Raw genomic sequence first — 13,594 nt, 5'->3', positions numbered from 1 at the left:
TTGTCCCTGCTGTACACTATGAAATTTAAGGTGTCCAATTTAGGTGTTTTTTTTAGATTGTAAGCTCTTTAGAGCAGGACCCTTCTAACCAAAATTGCAATATTAAATGCCAGTCAATTTTTTGGGGCAAAGTAATAATGAACAAAATATTGTTCCTATTTTCTAAATAAAATGTAGAATTGGTTTTGAATTTTTTTTATGTTTTTTTTGTCGAGGTTTAATAAAACATTTTAGAAGTGGAATATCTTGTTAACACACCTTCCAATCTCTATTAAATCTACTTTGCTACAAAATAATTTTATTCTGCACACAAGTAAGTTCCAATGATTTTTGCTATGGCCTAGGTAAACTATTGAACATGCCAAATTAAGTATTAATTTTCTCTAAGCATCCCACATAAGCAGCCAACCCCATGAATACCATTCTTTAAAATAAATATTTAGCGAAATAAGCATATTGAACATATGTGAAAAGATGTTAGCAAATGTGAATTTATTGCAATTGTGCATATCTTTTCCCAATGGCACACAACTGGTTGCCATGCATCCTCATGTGTGGAACAACGTTCAGATGGACTTGCAAGTGTTAAGCCCCGTACACACGCACAGATCATCGTCATACAAATGTTCGTCTTTTCTCCCCGGGATGTCGGTGTCTGTTGAAAAGTGCAAAGACAGCACAAGGACAGCACAAGAATTTTGTCCGCAGACTTCAGCTGACTGCAGAAGTGATGTCATGTAATGGTTAACTTTCCCTGTGTTTTTTATTTTCTGAGCATGCCCAGTCTTGCAAATCTGCGGTCTGTCGGCTGATTTCTGTACTGACAGGCGAACAATCGTCCGTTCTGGTGTCCGCAGACAAAAATTTTCATGTTTGCAAGAAAGACTCTTGTCCGCGGATTGTGTGCAGACAGCTGTCGGAGGCACCATACTAACACGCGTACAATCGGCAGATCTTTCGTCCGCCGACGTTTGTATGACGACGATCTGTGCGTGTGTACGGGGCTTTAGTGCTGCTCAGAGTTGTCAGCAAGTTAACATGGTAAGATCACTTTTTTATCATAAGATGTTGCTGATTCGCAAGGTAAAGCCTCGTACACACGCACAGATTGTTGGCTGACTGGTCGGCCGTCTTTTGTCCAGTGTTGTTTGGTTGAAATGTGCTCTAGACTTGCACTGGACTTTTGTTGCCCAACAAAAACCAACTTCAGAAGTGATGTCATGTGATGGTTGAGTTTCCGTGTGTTTTTTCTTCTCTGAGCATGCCCAGTCTTGCTCATCTGATTTTTGTCTGCCGAAATCTGTACTGACTGAGGAACAATCGGCCGTTCTGTTGTTGGCCAACAAAAATTTTATAGCATGCACACCAGATTTTTTTTGGCCGAAAATTCGCAGTTGGTTGTCGGAAGCATCATACTAACAAGCCAACAATTTACGGCCAACAATCTGTGCGTGTGTACGGGGCTTAAGTGTGGGAGATGTCTTGGTGTTTCCAGGGATTAGGGGGATGTAGTGTTTGAACTTTCAGTTTGGTGATCCTCTGAATAAATTCCTGATTCTATGCACAATAGACTTCCTGCATTTGTACATGTTCCTGTAAATACAGTGTGGAATGTGTGTATGCATTTTAGCAAGTTCTCCCCAAACTGCTGGCTGAAATCAAATCCTGTATAGTTATAATGAACTCTACGCACATGTAACTTAGCTAGCAATTTTCACCACCCCATACATATGTGTCTTGTTTTTGGTTGCCTCATCCTGGTGCTGTTCACATGGCACCCAATCAAAAGTTCACCATTCACAGAAAATACCACAGATGAGTCATCTCTGGTCACATTTTAACATTTTTCCCTGACAGCTGAGTGTGTCTGCATATGCCTTACTTAAAGGCTAAAGCCCCGTACACACGTACCGATTGTCCGCCGACCGTTCGGCCGTCTTTTGTCCGGTGCTGTTTTGTTGATTGAAAAGTGCTCAAGACTGCACAAGAATTTTGTTGGCCAACAACAACCAACTGCAGAAGTGATGTCATGTTCTGGTCTACTATTCGTGTGTTTTTTCTTCACTGAGCATGCCCAGTCTTGATCATCACATTTTTGTCGGCCAAAATCTGTACTGACTGATGAACAATCGGCCATTCTTTGTTGGCCAACAAAAATTTTATAGCCTGCACACCAGATTTTGTTCGGCCGAAAAGTCGCAGTCGGTTGTCGGAAGCATCATAATAACAAGCCGACAATCGGCCGATCGGACGTTGGCCGAATATTTACGGCCGACAATCGGTACGTGTGTACGGGGCTTTGGTTCACTTTTTATTTTGCTAAATTCCAGCTCCTCTATGTAACAATATACCATGAATGTACCTTTGTTGCAAAACATTACACAATGTATTTAATTGAGAGAAGGCCTTACCTGCGATTTGCTATATTTCCTTAGAACGCTTCATCTCTTGCTGGTATGTAGATATTAGACATAGAAGCCAGTAATGCTGGCCATACACGATAGGAAAAATCGTTCAAAGTAATTTTCAAAAAACAAACACTCAGCCATAAGAGCAGATGATCATGTCATCATGTAATGACTGATAAATCATTCAATGGACATAAATGAATCCTTTTTTTGTTCATTTTTTCACATATACCTAGTGCAAACAGTTTGGACGAGAAACACATTAACCTTTCAATTTATCGTTCATTCGTCAGAAAATTTCCAAACTTGTTCTTAGTTTTTTCGTCCCAAAAACGTCACAACCAAATGTCCGAATTTCGTCTAATTTTTCCTTCCAGTAGATCCCAACCACCCCCAGCTAGGTGCACGCTTTTCTAATACAATTAATCAGTGATCACTAAATACAGAGATGTTTGTTGTGTCTTGCATAGATCTGCTCATTTGGAGAGTGCAGGAAATGAGAGATCAGATAACCGCTTATATGGAAAGAGCTACAGTATTGAAAACAGGAGAAGCATGTCCTGGGTTTTGTTAAGCTCAGCATACACTATACAATCTGATTGTACAATCTCCTTTAGATCTGTCATCAATTATTTAGAGCAAGGGCCTGCCTGATTGGATACAAAGTGATCGGATAGCTGGGGTGTCCTCCCATTATATAGTTTTGGTAAATATAAAGGAGATTGTACAAAGCTTGTACAATGAGATTGTATAGTGTATGGCCACCTCTAGCCACCTAAAATGATCTAATTGCTAAGTACTTCTTGTCCTTGTTTGCTTTGCAACAACAGTTTCAAAATACAAATCCACTTCAGTAACATTTAGAAAGTTAGGGATAGCTCTTAATTGTGTCCAGGGAAATCTATGTAGCCTTGTGGAGTGGAGTTGTGCTGCCTGCCACAAGTGGGTGTAACAACACAAATTTGATCAGAAAAAAAAAAAAAATCAGCGTGGAGGTCCCCCCAATCCAAACCAGGCTCTTGGGTCTCTATTATATGATAAATAATTGTTAATGTCTAAATAGAATTTTATTAGAATGTTGACTGCTAGTTATATATGTTTATGCTTTTATCATGCTTTTATCATGCTACTACTTTATATTTTAGGTCTAGATCTGTTAACACAGTGGCTTAATGGTTAGAGCTCTGATACAGCAACAGCCAGGTCATGGGTTCAAAGCTCACCTATTCTGCTTGTCACCTCCCTAAAGTTTCAATGGCGAATGGATATGTGTGTAGGCGAAAGCATATTTGCCATCAGCATGATAGAATTTATCTGTTGCTGACGGCACTTATGTGTTCGCCAAAGCACATATGCATTTGCAATTCTAGGGAGGAGGTAGCATGGGTGGGATTTGAACTGGTGACCTAAGTACTGCTAGCTAAGAGTGCTAAAGATTAGGCCACTGTGCTGAATACAATTATACCTAGAATATAAAGAAGTACCATGATTACAGAATGAACATATATAAATAGAACTCAACATAAAATACGAATTAGACATCAAAAAAGTTTGACATATAATATAGAATAGAGATATAACTCCTACATCAATGATAATAGTAGAACTATCAGCAAAACAAGTCACATGTACCACTTTTTGACGATTTAGCAATGATCTTGCATTTGTGTTTTAGAAGAATATAGATTCTCTTGATCTACAGTATGTTCATTTGTTTACTATATACAGTATAAAGATAATTTACTGAGCACTGTATTAGTGTTCTGGGTGAGTCTAGGATGGAAAAGGACCTGGGGGTACTGGTAGACAACAGGCTTGTAAGTGGCATGCAATGCCAAGCCACTGCAAGCAAAGCCAACAGAATACTGGGATGTATAAAAAAGGGGATTCACTCCAGAAATAAAGAGATTATTCTCCCACTCTACAAGACTCTGGTCCGGCCACATCTGGAGTATGCTGTTCAGTTCTGGGCACCGGTCCTCAGGAAGGATGTGCTGGAACTGGAGAAGGTCCAGAGAAGGGCAACAAAAATAATTAGGGGAATGGAGGACATCAGCTATGAGGAAAGACTACAAGCACTGAACCTATTCTCTCTAGAGAAGAGACGATCGAGGGGGGATATGATATCAATGTACAAATACTGTACTGGCAACCCTAGCATAAGGAACAAACTATTCAGAGAAAGGGAATACAATAAGACACGTGGCCACTCACTAAAATTAGAGGAAAGGTGGTTTAACCTTAAAATACGCAGGGGGTTCTTCACTGTAGGAGCAGTAAGGATGTGGAATTCTATTCCGCAAACAGTCGTATCAGCAGGGAGCATTGATAGTTTCAAAAAACTATTAGATGGGCACATTAAAGACCACAACATACAGGGGTATACAATGTGTGGTTAACAGCAAACACACACACACATCATAGGTTGAACTGGATGGACCGATGTCTTTTTTCAACCTCACTAACTATGTAACTATATAACTGTCACTTGTGACTTCAGTTATTGTGAGGGGCAGTTAGAGGTAGTTTCAGATAGGTTTAGGGTACCTGCCATACATCCCCTAATAAAAATGTAACCTCCTGATCACCCCAGTTAACCCTTTCACTCCCTGTCACAATGTACACTACATACAGTATACAGATAATTTACTGATCATTGTATTAGTATCACTTGTGACTTTGGTTAGTGTGAGAGACAGTTAGTGGTAGTTAGAGGGAGTCCCAGATAGGTTTAGGGTACCCGCCATATATCCCCAAATAAAGATTTAGCCCCCTGATCATCCCCAGTTATCCCCTTCATTGTCCTGTCACAGTGTCACTATTCTAGTGTACAGATCTTTTTTCTGATCACTGTATCAGTGTCACAGGTGACATCAGTTAGCGTTAACGTTAGTTAGCATCAATACAGGATAGCGTCATATTGCCCCCCGCATATTTAGTATTACATTTTAATCCTTTGATTGCCAGTGACACACACACACACTCTAAACACTTCCATTACTAGTATAGTGTCTGAACGGATCAATACCTTTGATCTGATCAGAACTATACTAACGTCCGCAATAGTTTAGTATAGTGTTCCCAAAAGGCAGCATTTGCAGGACCAGCCCTGACACCTGCCAGCCCCTGTGTTTAGCCCCCCCCCCCAAGAAGTGCAGAATAAGCAGATTACTGTCACTTCCAGTACACAGCACACTAAACTGCAGCATTAGCAAAGTCAGGCCTGATCTCTGCTAGCGCTAGCAGTGAGATTTTTTGGTAACAGTTTAAACAGTCCTTGATAACCAGGTGCTTTTTTATCTGTGAGTCATACTAGGTACCTATAAATTTATTTGCCAAAATGTCCATACAGAGGTACACTAGTGAAGAGGCCTACACGATGCTGAGCATGACAGATGGGAATGATGGGGAAGCCTCACTGTCAGAATCAGGCTCAGTATTCGACCTGTAGAGAGCAGCGGCACCCTGATAGATAGCTCTGACGACGGAGTAGTGGTCCCTGCTAAGGTCAGGCATACCTGACCCTGTTCTTCTGTTACTGAAGTGCAAAAACCGCAGGGTTCTTGTATGCAGCAGAGTGTCGGTACTAGTGCTGGTCAACCTTCTGGTGAACTAGCAAGCACCAGCGGCCTAGTACATCCTGGTCATAGTCAAACCAGCACTGCGGTAACACTTGGTGACGTTTCCTTCCTGATGCACTTGCAAATCCTGATTCAGAGCCCACCACTACTGCAGCACTCGTACTTCCCCCATTCACTGGCCAACCCGGGATTCAGGTGGAAACAGGCGATTTTACTCCCCTTGGCTTTCATGAGCTGTTTTTCACAGAAGATCTGTACAGATTTATTGTGGACCAAAGCAATTTATATGCTGATCAATTTATGGCCGCAAATCCAAATTTGACCCTTGCCAGAGAATTTGCAAGGAAACATATCATTCTTTCCAAATTTAAAACCTTTCTGGGACTATCCTCCTCTTGGGTATTACTAAAAAGAGTGAGTTGTGGTTATATTGGTTCACTGACCCAATCCATCTTATGCCCGTGTTCTCTGCTGCCATGGCCAGGACTATATACGAGCAAATCTTGTGGTTGATGCACTTCAGTGACAATGAACTCTGTCATCCTCGGAGTGACCCTGGATATGACCGGCTCCACAAAATTGGCCCCTTGTAAATCACTTCAACCAGAAGTTTACAGCCTTGTATACGCTCCAACAAGCTGCATTGATGAGTCCCTGATTAAATGTTATGACCGCCTTGCTTTCAAACAGTTTCTCCCCAGCAAGCTGCCAGATATGGGGTCAAGATGTATAAGCTCTGTGACAGGGTCACAGGCTATACATATCGTTTCCAGATTTACCAGGGAAAAGATAGCAATGTGGAGCCCCCAACTGCCCAGACAACATTGGGAGCAGCGGCAAGATTGTTTGGGACTTTGTGTCACCCTTATTCGGAAAGGGGTACCATTTATACGTGGACAATTATTACACAAGCGTGCCACTTTTTAGTCACATTTTTGATTTTGGAATTGGCGCATGTGGCACCGTGTGACCTAATCGCAATGGCTTGTATATTCCAGACTTAGACAAGGGGAGAGAGCCTGCTTGAAATGTAATAAATTGCTTGCAGTGAAGTGGAGGGACACAGGGAATGTTTTTGTTCTGTCCTTTTTTCACGCAGATACAACAGTCCAAATTGCAACAGCGACTGGTGTTGTTAAGAAGACCCTATGTGTCCACAAATACAACCTTAACATGGGAGGGGTGGACTTCATCGACCAGTTGATGGCACCGTACTTAATTGCCCGTAAGGCCAGACGCTGGTACAAAAAAGTGTCTGTATACTTATTCCAATTGGCTCTGTTGAACGCTTATGTGCTATACAAAGCATTAGGAAGAAGTGGATCATTCCTAAAATTCCAGGAAGAGATCATCACAGCCCTTCTGTATCCAGAAGGTGCTGTGGCTCAAATTCACAATCTAGATGCAGTGAGCCGGCTGCATGAGAGGCATTTTCTGGATATCTTCCCTGGTACCCCTACCCAAAGAGCACTCCAAAGAAAATGTTGTTTATGTAGAAAACACGGATATAGGCGTGACACCTACTATTTTTGTCCCTCCTATCCTGGCCAACCTGGTCTCTGCATCGAGGACTGTTTCAGTCGCTACCACACACTAGTTGAGTTCTTAGTAAAGGGTACAGCATGGCACAGTCTAGGGCACACTTTCACACAGAGTCTCGAAAGATGTTAGATGGCTTTCGCATTTTGAGAGACCCTAGCCTGGAACATTTTTTTTTACAGTTACTAAAAAAGTGAAAAAAGAAAGTTTCAAGAAAAAAATAAACAAAAAAGCCAAAAAGAGTTGTTTTATTGAGTTAATTTTCTGTTCCTACTCTACTTTTCTACTCTTTCTACTTTTACTGTTCTTTATAATATACTGTTATACTGTAATGTTTTATCGTTACTGTTTTTCATTGTTAACCATAGTTTTCTTTGAAGATACCGCCATTCTCCTGTTTATTTACACTGTATACTATTGTATTGTAATGTTTTATTGTTACTGTGTTTTATTGTTAATCATTGTTTGCTTTGCAGGTACGCCCATCAGCTGCAGCACTGATTTGTTTATTCTGACAGCAACAGTGTTTGCTCTCAGCATATATGTAAATCAATAATTTCAGAGCTGTAGGAGGTAGTTTCACCACCACAGTTAAAAAAAAGAGCATATATGGCAAAGCATAGGGGATAGGGTAGACACAGAGGCCAGATTTCCCCTATGCTTCGCCATATATTTTTTAACACTTTTCTTGACAGAGATTTTTTCATCCACATCAATCAATGCGAATGGAGGAATCTGCTATCTGCTATGTTCTTTTATTTCGTTCACCCCATGGGCTGAACGAAAAAAAGAACATTTTCATGTATGCCCATCATTAGAAGTCGGTGAATGCTGGAAGATCAAATGGTGGGCATACCACACACTTTCTGATATCGTTTTTTACAGCCATTGGTCGGCTTTCATGTAAAAGCAATCCTAGTGGATAATTAGCCACTAAACTGCTTTTACAAGAAGTGGGAGGGAACCCCTCCCGCAGCCTTCCACAGTTTTCTCGGGCTCTCCTGTCCTACCGGGTAACCCAAGATGGCAGCCAGTGGTTTCCATCAGCTTAACATACAGCTGATTGGAGACCAGAATGGCTTCAATCTATGGCTTAAGATACCGAAAGCTATGAGCATTTCATTACTTCGTTTTTGCCAGATATAAACAGCGCAATTGGGAAATTGGGAAAGCATTTTATCACACCAATCTTTGTGTGGTCAGAAGCTTTAAGGGTGGAGGAGAGATCTAGAGTCTAATAGATAGAGTACCTGTCACTACTTGCTATCATAGGGGATATTTAAATTCTCTGTGATAACAATAAAAATCATAAAAAAAAAAAATGAAAGGGAAGGTGCCAAAATAAAATAAAGGAAAATAAATAATAATAATAAAAAAAATTCAAGCTCTCCTGTCCCCCCTCCATGTTTGCGCACAAAGGCGAACGCAAGCATCGGTCTGGTGTCATATGTAAACAGCAATTGCAACATGCATGTGAGGTATCACTGCGAATGTCAGATCAAGGGCAGTAATTCTTGCAGTAGACCTCCTTTGTAAATCTAAAGTGGTAACTTGCTAAAGGCTTTTAAAAATGTACATAGTTTGTTGCCACTGCACTGCTGTGTGCAATTTTAAAGCATATCATTTTTCGTATCTAAGTACTCGGCATAAGATTATCTTTTATATTTTACCAAACAATTAGGCAATCTTATATCATATATTTGTGCATTAATTTTATAAAAAGTGTTTTTTTTTTTTTGCAAAAAATTGTGTTTGCAAAACCTTTGCGCAAATACCGTGTGACAAAAATTGCAACATCCAATATTTTGTTCTGTAGGGTGTCTGCTTTAAAAATATATATAATGTTTGGGGGTTAAAAGTAGTTTTTTTCTAGTTAAAAAAATATTTTTTTTTCATGTAAACAAAAAGTGTCAGAAAAGGCTTGGTCTTCAAGTGGTTAGAAGAGTGGGTGATGTGTGGCATAAGCTTCTAATAATGGGCATAAAATGCCAGGACAGTTCAAACATCCCCCAAATGACCCCTTTTTGGAAAGTAGACACCCCAAGCTATTTGCTGAGAGGCCTGTTGAGTCCATGGAATATTGTATATTTTGCCACAAGTTTCAGGAAAATTACAATTTTTTTTTTGGCTGTCTGCTTTCCAAAATGAGGTTATTTGGGGAGGGGTCTCCACCATTTTAGGGCCTCTGAAACTGTGATAGGTAGTGAGGAAGTAAAAGCAGTCTAGTTGTGGTAAAAGCAGTAACTGCGGTGGTAAAATCTCCTCCTTTAGCGCTGCCATCATTGCTTTATGTATATTGTGAGGGATTAGCTCGGTAGCGGGTGTGGATAACCCCTTTTGGGGGGGGTTCGTCACACAGGGAGATAGCCGAGGAGTGGTTGAAAACAACAGTTTATGGTTTATTCGTCCAATTTCTTCAAAACAGTGCATGCAGCAAAAACATCAAAATAAAACAAAACACAAAATAAATCCTGGCCACTGTGGGCGTCTACCTTCTCACACACCGGAACCTATCTAAGGAGTCTTCCCAACCTACTCTTTGGGCAGACCCTGCTGGTTCTACAGCAGACACTCAAATGTCCATTTGTGTTTTCTTTACACAGAAAAAAATTCAACACCTCACCTTTAGAAGTCTCTCATCTGACTGCTCTCCCCAGCTTACACAGCCTCAGGAGACAGCTGAAAGTGTTCTCAACTTCCGTACACCTTCCTGCCTACCTCTGCAGCCGACACCTGATAGCAATTAGTGAATTGTCTAAACCAAGCAGAAATATATCTCCCGTCAGTGACAACACCCATAGATTTTCCTGACTTCCTGTCACATACCCCCCCCTCTTGTTTCAACCCTAGGGTTGGGACACAGGTTGACAGGCACGCATGTGCACGGGACAAACCATCTGCATTCCCCATTTGAACACCGGGGCGATGCGTTACCACAAAACTAAATTCCTGAAGGGCCAGAAACCACCTATTTATTCTCCTATTGGTCTCCTTGTTCTGTGCCATCCACTTCAATGGGGCGTGATCCGTCACCAGTTCAAACTGTCTACCCAGGAGGTAGTATCGGAGAGAATCCAAGGCCCATTTCACCGCCAAACACTCTTTCTCAATGGTGGCATAATTCTCTTCATGGGCCTTCAACTTTCGGCTGAGGTACATAACAGGGTGTTCTTCCCCATTGATAATCTGGGACAGTACAGCTCCTAAACCCACATTTGATGCATCTGTCTGGACCACAAAGTCTCGTGAAAAATCAGGCGACTTTAAAACTGGCTGGCTACATAAGGCCTGTTTTAAAGCCTGAAAAGCTGTTTCTGCCTCGGGAGTCCATTTGATCATGACAGACTCCTTCCCTTTGGTCAGATTGGTCAGGGAAGCAGCCTGTGAGGCAAAATGGGGAATAAAACGGCGATAATAACCTGCAATCCCCAAAAATGCACGAACCTGTTTCTTGCTGGTGGGACGTGGCCAATCCTTAATAGCTTCAACTTTGTTTATTTGGGGCTTGATTAGACCTCTACCAATGGTATACCCCAGATACTTCGCCTCTTCTAGCCCAATGGTACATTTTTTTGGATTGGCTGTAAACCCAGCTTTCCAGATGGAATCCAACACAGCCTGAACTTTTGGTAAGTGTGAGTCCCAATCCTCACTGTGAATGACCACGTCATCGAGGTATGCAGCAGCATAGGCTAGATGAGGCCGAAGGGTCTTATCCATGGTGCGTTGGAATGTGGCAGGAGCATTCTGTAACCCAAAAGGCATCCTCCGATATTGGAAAGATCCGTCTGGAGTTACAAATGCTGTTTTTTCCCTGGCCGACCCCGAGAGAGGAATTTGCCAATAACCCTTGGTAAGGTCTAACGTGGTCATGTACCGGGCAGTGCCTAGGCGATCAATTAGTTCATCTATGCGGGGCATAGGATAGGTGTCAAACTTAGTGATTTTATTCAGGCGGCGAAAATCATTACAAAACCGCCAACTTCCATCTGGTTTGGGCACTAAGACAATGGGACTGGACCAATCACTATTTGACTCTTCTATCACCCCCAACTCAAGCATTTTTTTTACTTCCTGGCGAATGGCATCTCGCCGGGCTTCTGGAATTCTATAAGGCTTTAACTTGACCTTATCCCCTGGGGTGGTGATAATGTCATGTTTAACTCCCGAGACCCAACCTGGCAGGTCTGAAAACTTCTCCCTATTACGGAGCACAAATTCTTTAACCTCCTGTTTCTGAAGTTTGGACAGAGTCTCTGCTATCCCAACTTCAGGGACAGCCAGGTGAACTGGAGCAGAAACTCGGGTAGTCTCAGCGACCAAGGACTCTCTATCCTTCCATGGTTTTAACAAGTTCACGTGATAGAGCTGCTCAGGTTTTCGTCTTCCTGGTTGGCTAATTTTATAATTCACCATCCCTATTTTCTCCAATACTTCATAGGGCCCCTGCCATTTGGCTAGGAATTTACTTTCGACCGTGGGGACCAACACCAACACCCTATCACCAGGTGCAAAAGAACGGACCTGGGCCCCACGATTGTAAATCCTTTGTTGAGCCAACTGGGCTTGGGCTAAATGTGCCTTCACAATCGGCATCACTTGGGCAATTCTATCTTGCATTTGGGCAACATGCTCAATCACACTTCGATGAGGGGAACTCTCACTCTCCCATGTTTCCCTGGCAATGTCAAGTAGGCCCCGGGGGTGCCTCCCATACAGCAACTCAAACGGAGAGAACCCTGTGGATGATTGGGGAACCTCTCTTATGGCAAACATCAGATAAGGGAGTAGATAATCCCAATTCTTTCCGTCTTTATCCACCACCTTCCTCAACATTTGTTTTAACGTTTTATTAAACCTCTCCACTAACCCATCTGTTTGAGGGTGATATACTGAGGTACGTAACTGGGTCACTTTCAGGAGTTTACAAAGTTCTCTTGTCACCCTGGACATAAACGGGATGCCCTGGTCAGTTAGGATTTCCTTAGGTAGACCCACCCGGGTGACAACTTGAAATAACTCCTTGGCTATGGTTTTAGCAGAGGTATTTCGGAGAGGAATCGCTTCTGGGTAACGGGTGGCATAATCCATTATCACCAAGATGTGCTGGTGCCCTCTTGTGGACTTCAGTAAGGGCCCAACCAAATCCATGGCGATCCTCTCAAAAGGAACCTCGATAATGGGCAGGGGTACCAAAGGACTACGGAAATGGGGCATGGGTGCATTAATCTGACACACTGGACAGGAAGAGCAGTACAATTCCACTTCCTTAGTGATCCCAGGCCAATAAAACCTCTGGGTGATTCTCTCCCGGGTTTTTTCTGCTCCCAAATGTCCCCCAAGAATGTGCCCATGGGCCAGTTCCAAAACCATCTTGCGGTACGGTTTAGGCACTACCAGTTGCTCAACAGTGTCCTCTATCCTCTGTGACACTCGATATAAGAGGTCCCTCTCAATAATGAAGTAAGGGAGGGCAATCCTCTCGTCAGGGTTAACTAGCTCCCCATCTATCTTCACTACATTCTCCCGGGCTCTTAGCAATGTGGGGTCCCTCAATTGCTCAGTGATAAAATTTTCTCGGTGCACTTTAAGGTCATCCAACCCTAACGGCCGCTGTTCCTCTTCTGAGGTAGCAGGCTCCTCCCTAGGGACTGGTGTTTCCCCGGCTAAGACTGAGCACGGAAACTCAGGATAATCCTCACAGTTAGAGGATTCTGGAGTAGATGGTTCAGGCTCAGAAGAACCACCTACTGGGGAATCTGGGCAATCCCAGAGTTCCCAGAATTTTGGGAAATCCCTTCCCACAATGGCGTCATGTGGCAGTTTGGGAACTAAACCCACTTGGTGACACAAGTTACCGAGGGAGGTTTCAAAGGAAACTGTAGTCACCGGATATTCTCGAGTGTCCCCATGTACACAAACTACCGCCATTTTCCTAGGATGTACGTTTTTTTTCACCACTAGATCACTTCTCACTAAGGTAACCAGGCTACCTGAATCCAACAATACCACAACATCTTTACCATCTAAACACATTCTATATAAAGGTTTCTCATTCCCCTTTAC

At 42.4% G+C, this 13,594-nt stretch overlaps 1 protein-coding gene across 1 annotated transcript in view; it reads left to right on the top strand.

Moving 5' to 3' along the window:
• SLC6A2 (solute carrier family 6 member 2) overlaps positions 1-13,594 on the top strand; it is a 670,903-nt gene that overhangs the window by 395,262 nt on the left and 262,047 nt on the right. The gene's annotated exons all lie outside the window — the stretch shown is intronic.

Source organism: Pelophylax lessonae (genome assembly GCF_965119305.1).
Source record: "Pelophylax lessonae genome assembly, chromosome: 10".
NCBI lineage: Eukaryota > Metazoa > Chordata > Amphibia > Anura > Ranidae > Pelophylax > Pelophylax lessonae.
The sequence above is the reverse complement of the archived record's forward strand: the minus strand, read 5'-3'. Positions and strand labels throughout refer to the sequence as shown.